This window comes from Lygodium microphyllum, chromosome 13, assembly GCF_053477565.2.
Source record: "Lygodium microphyllum isolate KBCC chromosome 13, Lygodium_microphyllum_v1.1.10, whole genome shotgun sequence".
Classification (NCBI taxonomy): Eukaryota; Viridiplantae; Streptophyta; class Polypodiopsida; order Schizaeales; family Lygodiaceae; genus Lygodium; species Lygodium microphyllum.
The window spans coordinates 145256397-145272290 of record NC_141147.1 but is presented as its reverse complement, the minus strand read 5'-3'; positions in this window follow the sequence as shown (position 1 = coordinate 145272290).

Below are 15894 nucleotides of genomic sequence, written 5' to 3'. Positions count from 1 at the left end.
TGTTTCTCCATCTTGAGATGCTTTTGTTAGGGCCTCATGTAGCCATCTAGTGGACATGAGTAGAGGCATCTCCTCTAAGCCCTTCGGATATCGAATGGGCCGTTGCCGCGTACTCCGTCAAAAGTCAGATCTTGTAGACTCTCACTCAGCTCGAGCATCCTCATACCGTTGCAGCCACTTCTCCATCGTAAGGCTATGCAACATACAAAATCGGTTCACCTTGGACTCCATGGATGCATCCATCTTCTTCTCTATTCCGTTTCCCATTAGGACATCTCCATTCAGACGATCATCCTCCTTAAGTGATCATATGAAGCCTTTGTCTCGGTCCACAGTGGACAACGACTCAGAAATGTACACCAAGGCCTCCAACGCTAACCAACCTTCAGCCATGCTATCCTCAGGACGAGCACATTGTCGCACAAATCCCTTTAAGGTCTTCATGAACTGTTCAAGGAAAAACATCCATCGACTATGGACTAGACCTGCAATCTACAATTCATCTACAATATGCACTAGAAGATGGGTTTGTATCATGAGCATGCTAGTGGAAAGATACTTCTCCAAAAGATAAGCAGTCTCTACTGCCATGCATTTCGCGGACTCAATCGATGATGTGTGAATCTCTTTTTGGGAGACAAACTGAACCAACTCGGACAATTTGTAAATGGCTATCTGTACCTCTCATGTCACAGACCCCGCAATTGCGATCGGCAATAGAACTGTGAAAACCATGTAATTAATATTGTGTATAAACAAACGGATATTCTAAAATCTAATATGCAGAATCATGCCATACGAAGCCTCATACCGTACATACCTGACACATCTTATGCCAATCATGGGATTTGATTCCTGTCAGTTGGTCATCCTTTGTGAATGCTGTCTTGAGAGAATGCATTAGGGCAATCAGTGTGCGAAAGGACTTGATGTTTTCCTTTACTCGTCGCACTTCATTGCCAGACAAAACACAAGGAGTGCATGGCAATTGCACTCGACCGTCGACGCCACTTACAGGCCAATATGGTTCTATCTTTCCCACTGCTTTCAAATCCATCCTCGCTCCTAGTGTGTCTCGCTGCCCAGTGAGGTGGTCCCATAGCAAGCTACCCACATTCTTAAAAATGTGCATGGGATCTAAAAGGTGGTTAATTTTCAATTTTTTCCAATAAGTCAGCTCATAGAAATTTGAGAAGCGTCGCATTCCACTGGGAAGCGAGTCTTGGTCCACCATCCTGTGATCAAACTAGCTCAGTGCGTTCATTCTTGCAGGAGGGTGACCAAGAAATCCTTCTCTCATGACATGACCCTCTGGCAAAAAAACCTGATGTCCCTCAAATACCATCTTCTTCATAGATTTTGACATACGAGAATCCAACCTTGGTCCACACAGAGGACATGCATGGTAACCTGACGTGACTAGCCCTACAAAACACACATGTACAATGAGGCATGTCATAACACCAACATCACTCAAAGAAAACTAGCAAAATAAGAAAACATGCTTTACCTAAGCATTCTCCATAACTTGAAAAGTCATGCATGGTCCACATAAGAATTGCTCTTATAGTTGTGGATCGCCTACCAATATGTTTGCTCATGTCCTCCACTACAATTCCCTCCCACAACTCCTTTAGCTCATCAATCAGTGGAGAACGGTTGACATCTATATTCTTGACTTTGTATCATCCAGGCACAAGCAAGCTTAGCAAAAGGTGTCCTTTCTTGGTGGAAAGCCATGGCGGTATATTGTGGTTAACAAGGACCATGGGCCATACACTATAGGAGGTGGAACGTAAACCAAAAGGATTTACCCCATCCATGGCAAGACCGAATCGTAGATTCCTTGCCTCCTTTGCAAAGTCAGCGAAAGTTTTTGTAATGTGATGCCATGCTTCTGAGTCAGCTGGTGTACGCACGTTGTACACCATTAGTCGATCGATTTTTCGCATGCCATGTAGTCAAATTTCCAAAACTCTTGGTCCGAAAAATGTGACGAACATGCGGTATCAGCGAAAAGTGCCTCGAAATCTTATGCGGAATAGTCTGTCCTTGCAAGTCATTTCGATACCTGTCCGCACCGTACTTGGGACATGTGGCCAACAATTCAAACTCTCCGCGGAAGAGAACACAATGATTGGGGCAAGCATGAATGCAATTATAATCCATGCCTAGCTTTCGCAGCAATTGTCTTGCATCATCATGAGACTGAGGCATTGTGTTTTGGGTGGGCAAAATGTAAGATTTCAACGTTCTACAAATTGCAATGAAGCACGTATTAGAGTACTACATAGCACATTTTAATGGCTTTCAATAAAGAATCTTACACATCATAATATACCTGAATAGCTCTGTCACACTCCCATTGCTCCATCCATACTTTGTTTGTATGCTCAACAATGCAAGAAGTGTCTTCATACGGGATACCCGACTCCCATCATACAATGGAATGGCAGTCTCCGCCATTAAAGGATCTTGGGATTTTGAGTCCGTCAGAAGCAATGATTCGATCATGTCCTCTAACTCGGGCTCCAAAAAAGCAGGAGGATCGTCCATGTCTCCAGCATTCTCACCCATAGAAGGGGGTTGAGAGTTATTACCTTCTATGAGATAGTTAGTTATCTCACTACAAAAAGGCCTCATAGACACACATTTAGACGCAATTTTTGAATACAGAGAAAAACTTATGGGCGCGTCTATACACCCGTCTATTTGCGCATCTATCATTCCGCATCTATAATCGCATGTATCAACGAATTTCCACGCACAAATAGATGCGCGATAGATGCACATATACACGCGCATATAGATACGCTGGTAGACGCGCTTTTACAAGCACTGATAGACGCAAACGAAAAACAAAAAATGTCATTTTCTTTAAAAAGATATTTAATTTCTTTTTTTAATTTGAATTATCAAGTGCGTGTATAAGCGTGTGTAGTCTGCATTATAGATGCGCGAATAAACGTGAATTACCTGCAATTTAGACGCGCTGATAGACGCACAAAACAAAACCACATGCTCTCTGGTTTTTTTTTTCCCTCCCATACATCATATTGTGTATTTGGGAAAAAGAAAATGTATCTTACGGGCACGAGAATTGAAAGTAAAAGTCCATGTATTCATTATATATCAAAGCATTTACAAGGGAAGTTTTGAGTGCTTGCGACCTAAAGCGTGGCCGCAAGCAGTAGGCTCAAAGAGATATCATACATATACAAGAAAAGAAGGCCTCATGAGGAGGTATGGTGCTCCTCTACAAATCTGAAGAGGAAACATCCTCGCTAGTACCACCATGGCTACTAGCGTCGCTATCCCCCTCCTCGCTATGCTCCACATCCGGATTCGCCTACACACACAAAAGATCAGGGTTGTTTACATAGACAAGGTGGAGAAAAAGTTATAATTAGTTATACTTCTAATAGGAAAGTAAGAAAAACATACCTCCTCTGGCTGTCGAATCCTCATGGCCTGGTTGTATTGGTCCTCAGTGATGAGACCCTCCTCATAAAAGTGAAGCCATGTCGCTGCGCGGTTATGGCCTCAATGGTAACCTACCTCTCTAGGGGTAGGTGTCCTACCAACGATGGTAGTCTGTAAAACATTTAGAGATATACAAACAATTAGACGTCACAATATATTAGACTAAAATATATAAAGAATTTAAAGAAATATAAATTTAAAAAAATTAGAAATCAAAATATACTTACAAACTCTGCCTCCCATGACTCTCTGCCGCCTGATCCATAATGCGACGATCCCATTGTTTCCATTTGGATCCGTTGCGCCTCTGCGTGCTGGCGACTCTTCACTTTCTCAGCTACTTTCTTCTTGGCTTTCTTCCACTCTACGCGGTGGCACATAGGTGGTTGGCTATAGGCTGCACGCCCCTCCTCCAGCCTCCGCAGTGAGTCCCTGGCCCATGTCATGAGGTGGGATCTTTTGTTGTGAAGCATATCCCTCACTTTTGTACGTCCCCAATCATCTGAGAATCACTGACCCTCAGGATTTGGGTACCTCCTATGGACTGCGCTCAACACCTCCTGCCACAAGCCGCTTTTCTGATTTTTGAAAGCAATGAAACAATCTTTATACATTGCATGCACGATGCTCCTCATGTACACCATTACATCCCTTCCCTCATCATCATGAAAGATGCCACCAGCATCTGTAACTCTATAGTAATGGCGTACAACCTCCTCTACATGATCTACTAGTGAGGGTGATCGCTCGCCACCTCCTAGGCAACCCCCACACAACCCTCGTCCTCCCCCTCGACTCTCCCTCCTCCCTCTCTGTCGATTGCCCTCTGCCTCGCTGGACGCACGAGCTTCTGCAGATGCACGTGCTTCAGCCGATGCACGTGGAGCACATGGAGTACCTACAAATGGAGTACCTACATATGGAGTACCTGTATGTGGAGTACCTGCATGTGGAGTCTGGGAAGTAGTGCCAGGCAAAGATGCCACAAGCTTCCCAGACATGACACTGAACACCTCGTCCGCTGTGGGAGAGCGGCCAAGGTGTCTAGTCATCTTTTCCATGAAGTTTTCCCTACTAGGAAAACCTCCAAAAAATGCATTGACCCCCTTGCCAAAGGAGGCTAATGTATCATTCATGCGATCCACATCTGGGTCATTGCTAGATGAACCAGGATACGACATCTGCAAAAAAAACACAGGAAAAATACAAATTTATTTGGATACAAAAAATTATATATTACCTACATTTTCAAAGAGCTTTCTTTAGACATTGAGCATAACACTCAAGTGCTAATGCTTCTCTTAAACAAGAAAACTGATAAACACAAACATTGGATACTACACATACATATCATTGCACCCTTAATCTTCTCTATGGATTTTTCAACTACCTAGAAAAATGATTTACACACTATGCTTCCCAATAGTTTGTTTTGTTTCAAAAAGTCGGTTGAGATTAGATGGCTTAAGACAAAAGAGATGTAGAATAAGGTTAGTGCTCATATATGGCACATCCATGTTACAACTATACTTTAAAATTAATAGCTATCATTGCAAAAGGATAGATCCCCACTAAGGACGACTCTTTGGAAGGGTAAACATAGAAAAATTGTCCACTTTTAACATAATGGCACACTTATACTCATAGCCTTCATGAAGAAACATAGAGGTCATACATTTTGTCATGAAGCACTAAGCTCTTCATTCAAGGATCACAAACAAAGAGCATTAACATACCACTCCTTTTGCAACTCCACAACAAGTGAAAATATCGAGTCACACTATTACATAATGATGTTTTATGTCGATTACATTGCATTGCTACTCACATCACTATGATACATCACTTGTACATGGCTTGCAACAATGGGGTTTGTGCAACTTAAGTGATTAGAAGTGCGTTATTTAGGAGATGTTGTTTAACATTGACCAATGCATCAATGAAACGACAATGTTACTTAAGCAATATTTGTAGCAAATGAAAATGTGAGAGTAACCCACCATTTTTTTTGTTCCTCCTAGCCAATGTGCCATGCTTTCTCTTTCTTTCTCTCTCTCTCTCTCTCTCTCTCTCTCAATCATACAAACTCTCTCTTAATTTCTCTTTCTAAAAAATACATGCCCAGCGCGTCTATCTGCGCATCTAAGATGCAGCATAGACGCGTTGTCGGATGCGCATCCAAGGTCAATGCACATGTATAATCGCGTGTAGACTGCAGGTCAACATTCTATGCAGCGCATGTATCATCGCGTATACACTGCAGAGCACACGCGCTAGCACACGCACTCTAAGACACACCCTCAGACGCTCTGAGAGGAAACAATTTTCTGTGCAACACGTGTATCATCGCGTGTACACTGCAGAGCACATGCGCCAGCACACACGCTGTAAGACGCGCCCTCAGACGCTCTGAGAGGAAACAATTTTCGCGTCTATGTCTGCGTCTACACTGAGATGTAGACACACTATCAAACGTGCTCGATCGGTCGATTTTAGGCCGATGACCGCCATTGACGATTTACATAATGCAATACATATGGAATCACAAATCCTAAATACACAGACAGAGCAAAGAGAGGAAGAGAGAAAGAGAGAGAGAGAGAGAGTGTGTGTGTGTGTGTGAGTGAGAGAGAGACCCACCTTGGGTGTTTGGTGTGGCGGGTGGTGGCGCTTCTCTTTCTCCTTCTTCCTCTCTTTGGTAAGTTACCCTCCCTTCATGCTTGTTTGCTTGCTTGTTGCTTCTTCTTGTTCTCCTCTTTCTTGTTCTCTCTTTCTTCCTCTCCTTGGCTTTCCTTTTTCCCTTCTTGTGTGTTTGAAATGAAAGAAGAGGTGAGTCATGAGGAGGTGACGCATGAAGAGACTAGGTGAGGCATGAAGAGACTGCATATCGGCTAAACTCAAGCTTCAGAACCGCAAAAAACACAGGAAAGGAAAGGCGCAGTTTGAAAAGAAATGATTTAAGTATGGTTTGAATTTTGACGTGTGCATCTATTTTCGCGTGTATATGTGCGTCTATTGTTTAGATAGATGCAAGTATAGACGTGAATATAGACGCGTAGCTAGACGCGGGTATAGACACGCATTTGGGATTTATCATAATTTTTTGTTTTTAAGATAAGTTTTGATAGTGAGTTCTTGTTAAGTTTTGATAAGTTAAGATAAGTTAAGATAAGTTTCAAGATGATGATTTTTGTGTATTTAAAATTAAGATATTATGTAAACATATGAATGACAAATATTTTGATGTTGTCATAAATTAGGTTTAATCATGTCGACGTCGTCATCACCTAGTGCGGTGCAAGCTGGTGAGTCAATGAGCACATTCTCAAGTGAGGATGAAACATTGTGTCTTCATAATCGAGATGCATGGCTACGACGAAAGATTAAATGCATGTGTGATCATTGTTGAGGGTGTATTTTTTGAGCACGTCGAATTACAATATCACACCTCAGCTTGTATGGAGAATGGGATCGAGAAAAATCACCGGTATTCATAGTTTTTTTTTACCACTAAGATTGAATGTCTATGTTACGGGAATTATATATCAACGTACATGGAACTCCCTTTTGTGGTTGAGCAGGATGCAATGCCACATCCTCAGATGCTCCGTCCCGGGCATCGAGAGGCTGCAAAACGTCGACGTGAGGAGGCAGAGTCTTCAAGAAGAGTAGAGACTGACGAACCCGTCTTATTGGACACAGGAGATCTGCAGACTATAATGTATCGACATGGCCCTGACCCTGTAAAGGACGTTAAGGAGCTAACTTCTAAGATAATCCCAAACTCTTATACTTAAATCAATTTCATGTCATATAGTACGTAATGAGAGAGAACTTACCGAAATCTCGTAATTCAAGACTTCTTAGTCGATTATCTCAACTCGAAACTCTCCATACCGTTGCATGTGCTCTATGGACAAACGACGTTTCCGACGAATGGCCAATTTGCATTGCGTGCATGGACAGGGGACACGTTGATTGAGCCAAGCCTTATGATCACCACCATGTTGGTCGTGAGTGCTAGACATCTTGACTGCGATGTAATGGAATGATAATTTAATAACGATTCTATATTGTATACTGGGACCACTCCACTATATATATTTCAGGTCTTTTTTTTAAAATTTTCATACCTATCTCTTTGAGTTCGGCTCTAAACTTATCTATCTTTGAGGTTGGCTCTAAACTATGCTCACACACATACATTTTCGTACCTACATTGCAAAGAATAAAAACCAACACAAGAAAAAAATTGAAAACATTCACTTCCATTTCTCTCTCTTTCAACACTTCCTAACCTACATTGCAAAGCACCACAAAGATCGAAGAGAAACCAATACTTTCTAACCTACATTGCAAAGCAAAACAAAGATTGTAAAGAAACCAAAATAGGGCATACTGTCATGCTCTCTTCTTCTTCCACGACCTCTTTGTGCGGGTGACGCTCCTCTCCTCGCGTGCGGCTCGCGGCTTGCATCCTTGCTCACCTCCATCTCTTGCTCACCTCCCTTTCTCTTTCTCTCCGCCTTCGCGCGCTCATTTGAAAGAAACGTTCAGGTTTTTGCGAAATGTTACCACAGTAAGTCATCACTATTAGTGTCTCTAAAAACGTCACTATTTGCATCGCTAAATAGCGGCGCAAATAGTGACATTTTTAGCGATGCAGATAGCGACGCTAATACCGACGCTGAAAAAAAAATGTCGCTACTTAGTGTCGCTATATATATGTACCCTTGTAGTGGTAGAGGAAACGAGAGAGGGAAAGTAGAGAGAAAAAAATGAGAGAGGGGGAGGAGAGAAAAAAGAGAGAAAAAACATTAAACATAATAGGGAAAGAGAGAAAGAGAGGGAGAGGAAATGAGAGAGAAAGAGGAAGAGAGAAAAGGAAATGAGAGAGGGAGAGGAGAGAGAAAAAACATAAAACATAATAGCGAAAGAGAGAAAGAGAGGGAAGGGGTGAGGGAGGGAGAGGAGAGAGAAAAAAATGAGAGAAGGAGAGGAGAGAGAAAAAGAGAGAAAAAACATTAAACATAATAGGGAAAGAGAGAAAGAGAGGGTGAGGGTGAGGGTGAGGGAGGGAGAAGAAATGAGAGAGGGGGAGGAAGAGAGCAAAAGGAAATGAGAGAGGGATAGGAGAGAAAAAAAATGAGAGAAGAAGAGGAGAGAGAAAAAGAGAGAAAAGACGTTAAATATAATAGGGAAAGAGAGAAAGAGAAGACGAGGGTGAGGGTGAGGGAGGGAGAGGAAGAGCGAAAAGGAAATGAGAGAGGGAGAGGAGAGAGAAAAAGAGAGAAAAAACATTAAGCCTAATAGGGAAAGAGAGAAAGAGAGGGAGAGGGTGAGGGAGGGAGAGGAAGAGAGATAAGGAAATTAATTGTTGTTGTTTGTTGTTGTAGTAGTAGTTTTTTTTCTTTTCTTGTTTATTGTTGTTTAGTTTTCTTATTTGTAGTAGTAGTAGTAGTAGTAGTAGTAGTTTTTTATTCTTTTATTGTTTATTGTAGTAGTAGTAGTAGTTATTGTTGTTTTTTTTTTTCTTCTTTTCTTGTTTATTATAGTGGTCGTAGTCATGGTAGTGGTAGTGGTAGATGTGGTGGTCGTAGTCATGGTCATAGTCGTGGTAGTGGTAGTGGTAGTGGTAGTCATGGTCGTGGTCGTGGTCCTAGTCGTGGTCGTCATAGTCGTAGTCGTAGTTGTAGTCGTGGTCATGGTTGTAGTCGTGGTCATGGGGTTCGTCGTAGTCGTAGTCGTGATCGTTAAAGAAAATGAGAGAGGGGGAGAAAGAGAAAAAAGAAGAAGGAATGAGAGAGAGGGAATAAACATACAACATAATGAAGAAAGAGAAAAAGAGAGAGAGATAAAAGAAGAGGACATAATGGATGGATAAAAAACAAAGAGAGAGTGGTGGTGAGGTCTGGTGCAACACCACGAGACGGGAAACACTTCGATATATATATGTTAATCTATGGATGGGTGGGTGGAGACTTTACATATGTTAATTTTTGTTGAGTTACAAAAGAAGAAATTCCTTCTCAAACAATTTAAGAAAGAAAAAAAGAATGATAACAAAAACAAATTGTTTGTTGTAACGTAGACAAAATGGAAAACGATGAAGATCTTGTTGTTCAAGATCGCGAGGCCTATCTTAATCAGCGTGTCCCATATCCTTACTCTCAATGCAAGCTAGCAAGTAGATGAAAACGTCTATTGTCTATAGAACGCGTACGACGCTTCGATGAGTTCCAATCTGAGATCATTGATCAGGCGATCTTGGATTTTCAGCAAACGGTAAGAAAAGTTAATATCAATCATGCATTGTACTCGCAAGCTAGTTGAATACCATATACAAGAAGATTGGGTGGGCTGGCAAATTAGAAGAGTTCGTGGGTGTGCGATGGATGGAGTGCCTGAGACAATCCACCACTTGGAAGGTACTACCCAATCTATACCGTCAATACTAGAGGAGATAGGCAGCCTTCTCGACCTATCTACAATCTTGGAGCCTGAGATGGAGGCAATGATCAACGCATTGATTCCCATGGATATCGAGACTTCTGATCCACTTAGAGAGAAAGCATCCATACCATTATATGATGGGTGCCGAGTATCTTGCCTGAAGAGATTGCTTGCACTCCTAAGTGTGCAAGAAAAATACATGTGGAGTAATGAGAGTGTGACTGAGTTGTTCAGGTAACTTAAATGTACGCTTTGTTGATTTCTTTTCAGTACTATCATAAAAAACATTTGTGCTTTTTCAAGGTGTTTTATGATTTTTTTTAGGTTACTGAAATATCATATATTACAACCTAGAAATACCATGTCTGAGTATCATGATGATACACGACATGTTTTACGAAAGCTTGGCATGGACTATAATAGCATCCATGCATGTATCAACGATTGTATACTATTTCAAGGAGAATACGATACTATGGAGACATACCCAAAGTGTGGTGCTCACAGGTATCGATAAGACTTGCAATGGCAAACCATCCCTCAAAAAGTTCTTAGACACATTCTGCTTATCCCCCGCCTAAACCACATATTTCGTACGTCCAGCATGGTGAGCTTGACAATGTGGCATGCGTAGAATCAGTCCACAGATGGAGTTCAACAAATATTAGCGGATTCATGTGCATGGAGCCACATTGACTCTACCTTCCCAGGCTTTGCTACCCAAGAGCCAAGGAATCTTTGGCTCAGTCTTGCAATGGATGATGTGAACCCATCCGGTCTACGCTCAACTTCTTATAGTGTGTGGCCTATAGTCCTTGTTAACTACAATATCCCTCCATGACTTTTTACGAAGAAAGGACATCTCATCTTTAGCTTCTTGTTCGCGGCCGCTATAAAGTCAAAAATATAGATGTGTATCTTCGTCCATTAGTTGATGAGCTTAAGATTTTGTGGAAGAAGGGGGTCACCGTGCAAGATATGAGCAAGCACAATGGTCGATAGTCCACCAATATTCGAGCCATTTTCATGTGGACAATGCATGACTTTCCGGGATTTGGAGAGTGCTTAGGTAAATAGGCTTCTGCTCTCGTTGGTAATATCTATATTTTATCTTGTTCAAGTTTGTATTCACTGGATAGAGGTGTTGGAATAGGTCTGGGTTACCTCAAGTTATCATGCATGTCCATTGTGCGGGCCATAGTTAGACTCTGTAAGGTCATGAACCATAAAGAAGATGGTATATCAAGGACACGCAGTTTTCTTGGACAACCTCCAACACGTATGAATGCCGCAAGAAGTTGGTATGAGCTGAAAATGGTCCACACCGAGTCACATCCAAACGGAATGCAACGATTCTCAGTTTTCTACGAGTTGCCATATTGGACCCACTTACAGATTAACCACTTGTTGGATCCCATGCATATTTTCAAGAATGTGGGCAGCTTGCTATGGGATCACATCATAGGAAAGAGAGACACTATAGGGACACAAATGGATTTGAAGGAGGTAGATAAGATGGACACTTTGGCCGCAGTCGAGTGCTGATGGTCATGTGTAGCTACCTCGTGCTCCTTAGGTTTTGTCCACTAAAGAAGAGTGCATTGTGAAGCAAATACTCAAGTCTATCCACACTCCAATGGGTATGATGCGTTCTCTCAGGTTTGCATTTTCTAAAGCCGACCAATTATGAGGGCTAAAATCCCATGACTGGCATAAGATATGTCAAGTTTGTACTATGAATGGATTGTAATTGGCGTGTATATTTTACTATTTGGAGTGTAGCCATTGTTCATAATGCTTTCTCATTTGTGGCAATTTGTGCTACCAATCGCGATCGCAGGATGCCTTACTCCCAAAATACGCAGGGCCATTTACAAGTTGTCGAATTTAGTGTAATGGATCTCACAAAAGGAGATTAAGACGTCCTCTATTGAATCCGCAAGGCGGGGAGCAGTGGAGAGGGTATATCTCTTTGAGAAATACCTGCCTACCAGCATGCTCACGATACAAATCCACCTTCTTATGTATCTTGTAGATGAAGTGGGGATTACTAGACCTGTCCATATGTATGCTATGGATGTTCTTCTTGGAGCGCTTCATGAAAATCCTGAAAGGCTTTGTTCGACAATGAGCTCGGCTAGAAGGTAGCATGGTTGAAGGTTGGTTGGTGTCTGAGGCGCTAGTGCATATTTCACAATGGCTACTAACGGTGGATCCAAACAACAAAATGCTATGGTCGCTAAAGGACGAGACCGGAGATGTGGTGGTTGGAAATGGGGTAGAAAAAAGAATGGATGATGCAATGGAGGAGAAGGTGAATCGCTTTTGTATGTTGCACCATGCCTCTATGGAGACGTGGCTCTCCAACTACCAGATCGCTAGGCAAGATTGAGAGGAAGCGTGATCTGAATTTCAACATAGTACGCACCATCGACCGATTCAATATCTCGAGGGCATGGAGGAGATGCCGTGGTTTATGTCAATGCAATGGTCGCATGGAGCTTTGACCATAGTGTCTCGCGAAGGGGCATATGTCTCAATTGAGGAGTGGGAATTCTCGAGGGGATGTAGTCCAAAGGTGATGACGTGTTTAGGATTTGTCATATCTATATTCTATAGACGACAACTAATTTGAGTGTTTCAATGTACAACACAAAATATATACTAATTTGACTAATCTCTTATAAGGGTACATAAGATATGCATTTTAAGTGAGATCATTTTTTTAGGATCTATATTACCATGCTTTGTATGATTTAAATTGATTAGGCTAACATCATTTTTTATCTGTGTAGGTTCCCTTTTTGGATACTTAGATCATCAGGATGAGTCAAGGGATGAGCGATGAGGAGTTGCAAGATATCTTCACGCGCATGTCTCTAGATTAGATTGCAAGATTCAGAGACATGGCGGACCAGGAGCTATCTCGGACATCGTCCCGGCCGCTCTATTAGATCTACTTCAGTGCGATCAGATGCTTCAGCTTTGAGCAGACGAGGTCAATGCTCTAGACTTAGGCGAGAGGGAGGGAGTGCTTCAGGATTAGGGGGATGCTGTAGAGATACGTAGGCAATGAGTCCACGGTCGATACAGGATACATGTGCTACTCCTCGCTCTAGTGGCAGTTCCAAGGAGCCTGGCTCAAGTGGTTGTTGTGGAGGTGCGGGCGCGGTGTCTCTGTCTCATCGTTCTGCTGGAGTTGAGTCACCTCCAGGATTTGTCACACCTGTGGGGACGTCTACTCCAATTACTTCGGCTTTTGCTCAGTCATCTGCAGGTGGCACCCCTGTGGATGCTACACCATTAGATACTACCCTGGTCGGTACATCGGATGTACAAGGGTCTCCTAGATATGCCCAGAAACATGGACGTAGGTGGGACAGGACCCATCTTAGGCATACCCCAGAGAGGGATATGCCTATCTTGTTAATGATAAGTCAGGAGTCATCATCATGAATGATGAAGGAAGGAGGGTGATTGCTCACATGAGAGAGTTGTGCCAACAAGTTTTTCTGTACAACGTCTTAGATTATTGAAAAAACATACCGGAGGGGAGCAAGGACTACATAGTAGCATCCTTGCATGAGGCGTTTCCGATTCCAATCATAGCAGATAGATTTTCTACATGCTAGATGATAGACTGTATGCATGCATATATATAACACAGATGATCGGACGTACGCAAGGCACTCAAGAGTGGGGCTGCAAAGCCTAAGTGGCTAGATGCAGACAACTGGCGTTGACTAAGGGAGGAGGCTACAGATTCTCCAAGATGTTGGAGTTAGGAGCGCAAGGCGGCGAAGGCACGACTAGAGGTCAGAGTGGTCCATCATCTTGGGAGTGGCGGCCACAGGACATATCTGGAGGACTTTGTAAGTTTTTCTTTTGTTTTGCTTGCTTATTTTTTTGCAATATCCTTTGTACTTACAATCATGTTTCATATAGTTAGTATTTTGTTTTCTTTGCAGCACTCCATTACAAATCACGATCTGACCGGCCTTGAGACTCGATATGCAAAGAGGCATGGTCTTACTGCATTGATTGACTGATTGTATAGACGCGGCGGCCGTGTAAGTCACTCATCTTTTTTGTTCGTAGTTACAATGTTTAATTAGAATGCATTATTATATGGTGGATTAATGTGTTGTTGTTTCCTTTTTTGCAAAGTCTGTTCGATGCTCCATTGCGGCGGGATGAGCTTTCGGATGGCGAGGATATATAGCTCGCCCTTGGATCCATGGAGCTCACATACCCTTCTTTTTATATCACCTGATTTGTGTAGACATTTTCTATGTAGTAGTGATATCTTGCCATGATTGTACCAGTCACTTTCATTATGCGATCATGTATTTATTTCATGTATCAGTGTTATGATTTAAGTACACTTTTTTTAAATTTACATAAGCATTGTACATAGTGCAGAAACTATTTTATATGGCCCAAATAAAGCACATAGTGCTATATGTGGCAGGGTAGCTTGCTGCCTTGCCACAATTTTTTTTTCATGTTACCGTCGCTATTAGCATCGCAAAATTACCTGCATGCGTCGTTGTTGACATCGTTATTAGCATCTCAGAGCGTTGTTATCAACGTCGTTATTTGTGTCGGTATCACTGATAACGATGCTAATAGCAACTGTTCTATGGCATCGCCAATAACGACGCTTTTTGCGACGATAAGGGAAATTTTTCTAATTTTCATTTTCATCACTTTTAACGTCGGTATAAGGCCTATATGTTGTAGTGTTTAGTTTCATTCATGTGTTTTCATGATCTTTATAGGTATGGGTCTTTTTCTTTATACCTCAAAATAAATTGAGCCTAGGGATTATCTTTCATAACAATATGAAATGAATTAAACATAAAAAATCCATCACTTGCACTAGTAAATGCTTGGTTGAGAAGTATTTGATGGTTAAGAGTTCCAATCTCTTTTGGTGGGACAAAACACATAGACTTAACATTCAAACTTACTTTAGAATCCCGTGATAATATCATATTTGATGGGCAAATATAAAGCATGTGGTCTTGGTCAGATCCTTAATTGGCTAGTACTTATGGTGAATGAGTAGATGGTGGGGAAAGATGAAGTGCCACAATGCTAAACTTCAACTTGACAAGGAAACGACAAAAGCCAATAGCAATAGATGATGTTAGGTGTCCATAGGGTGTAAGGCCCATGTTAGATGAACATTTAGTGCTCTCATGTGTAAGACTCTTCGACACATTTCATTTATGGATGTTCTCATCCTCTTATCCACTTTTTTATCACCTAGCAACAAGTAGGCACTTTTCTCTCCTACCATTCACTTACCACATTCACCTCATAATGAGACATTTTGTATAGAAAGCATACTATAAGGATAATAATCAGGTGTTTCATTTTTCAAAGTTTATAATTTTTTACAATGTAGTAAAGCATGATTTCCCCCTTTGATTGGTTGTTGGTATTTATCAAATATTGATTGAATTTTTTTTAAATATAAAAATACAAAAACACTTTAGAATCACCTAAATTTTGACTTTAGAGATTTTTTAAAATACACACTTAAGATTCACTAAAATGTGATATTTTTAAATTAAATTCACACTATGGAAAGTATGTGTAATTTTTCAAAGAAGTTTTACTATATTTAAAAATTGAGAAACTATTGATATTTAATAAAAGTATAAGTTTTTGTTAAGGAAAAGTTATGCAACTCTCTTAGAAAACTTTGACACTTTATGGGGATGTGAAGATTTTCATTTCTAAAATTTTTATGTATTTTTAAAAATTTTATGGATTAAAAAACAATTATAAATAAAATTTTAAGTGGTATAATAATTAAAAACCTTAATGTTTCACATGTCTATGAAATGGAAATATATTTATTCTCATGATGTGTGATACATAGGGGTATTTAGGCTAGTCCTTTCTTGCACTATGGCATTCTTGCTCTCTATTTTCTCACATGGTATC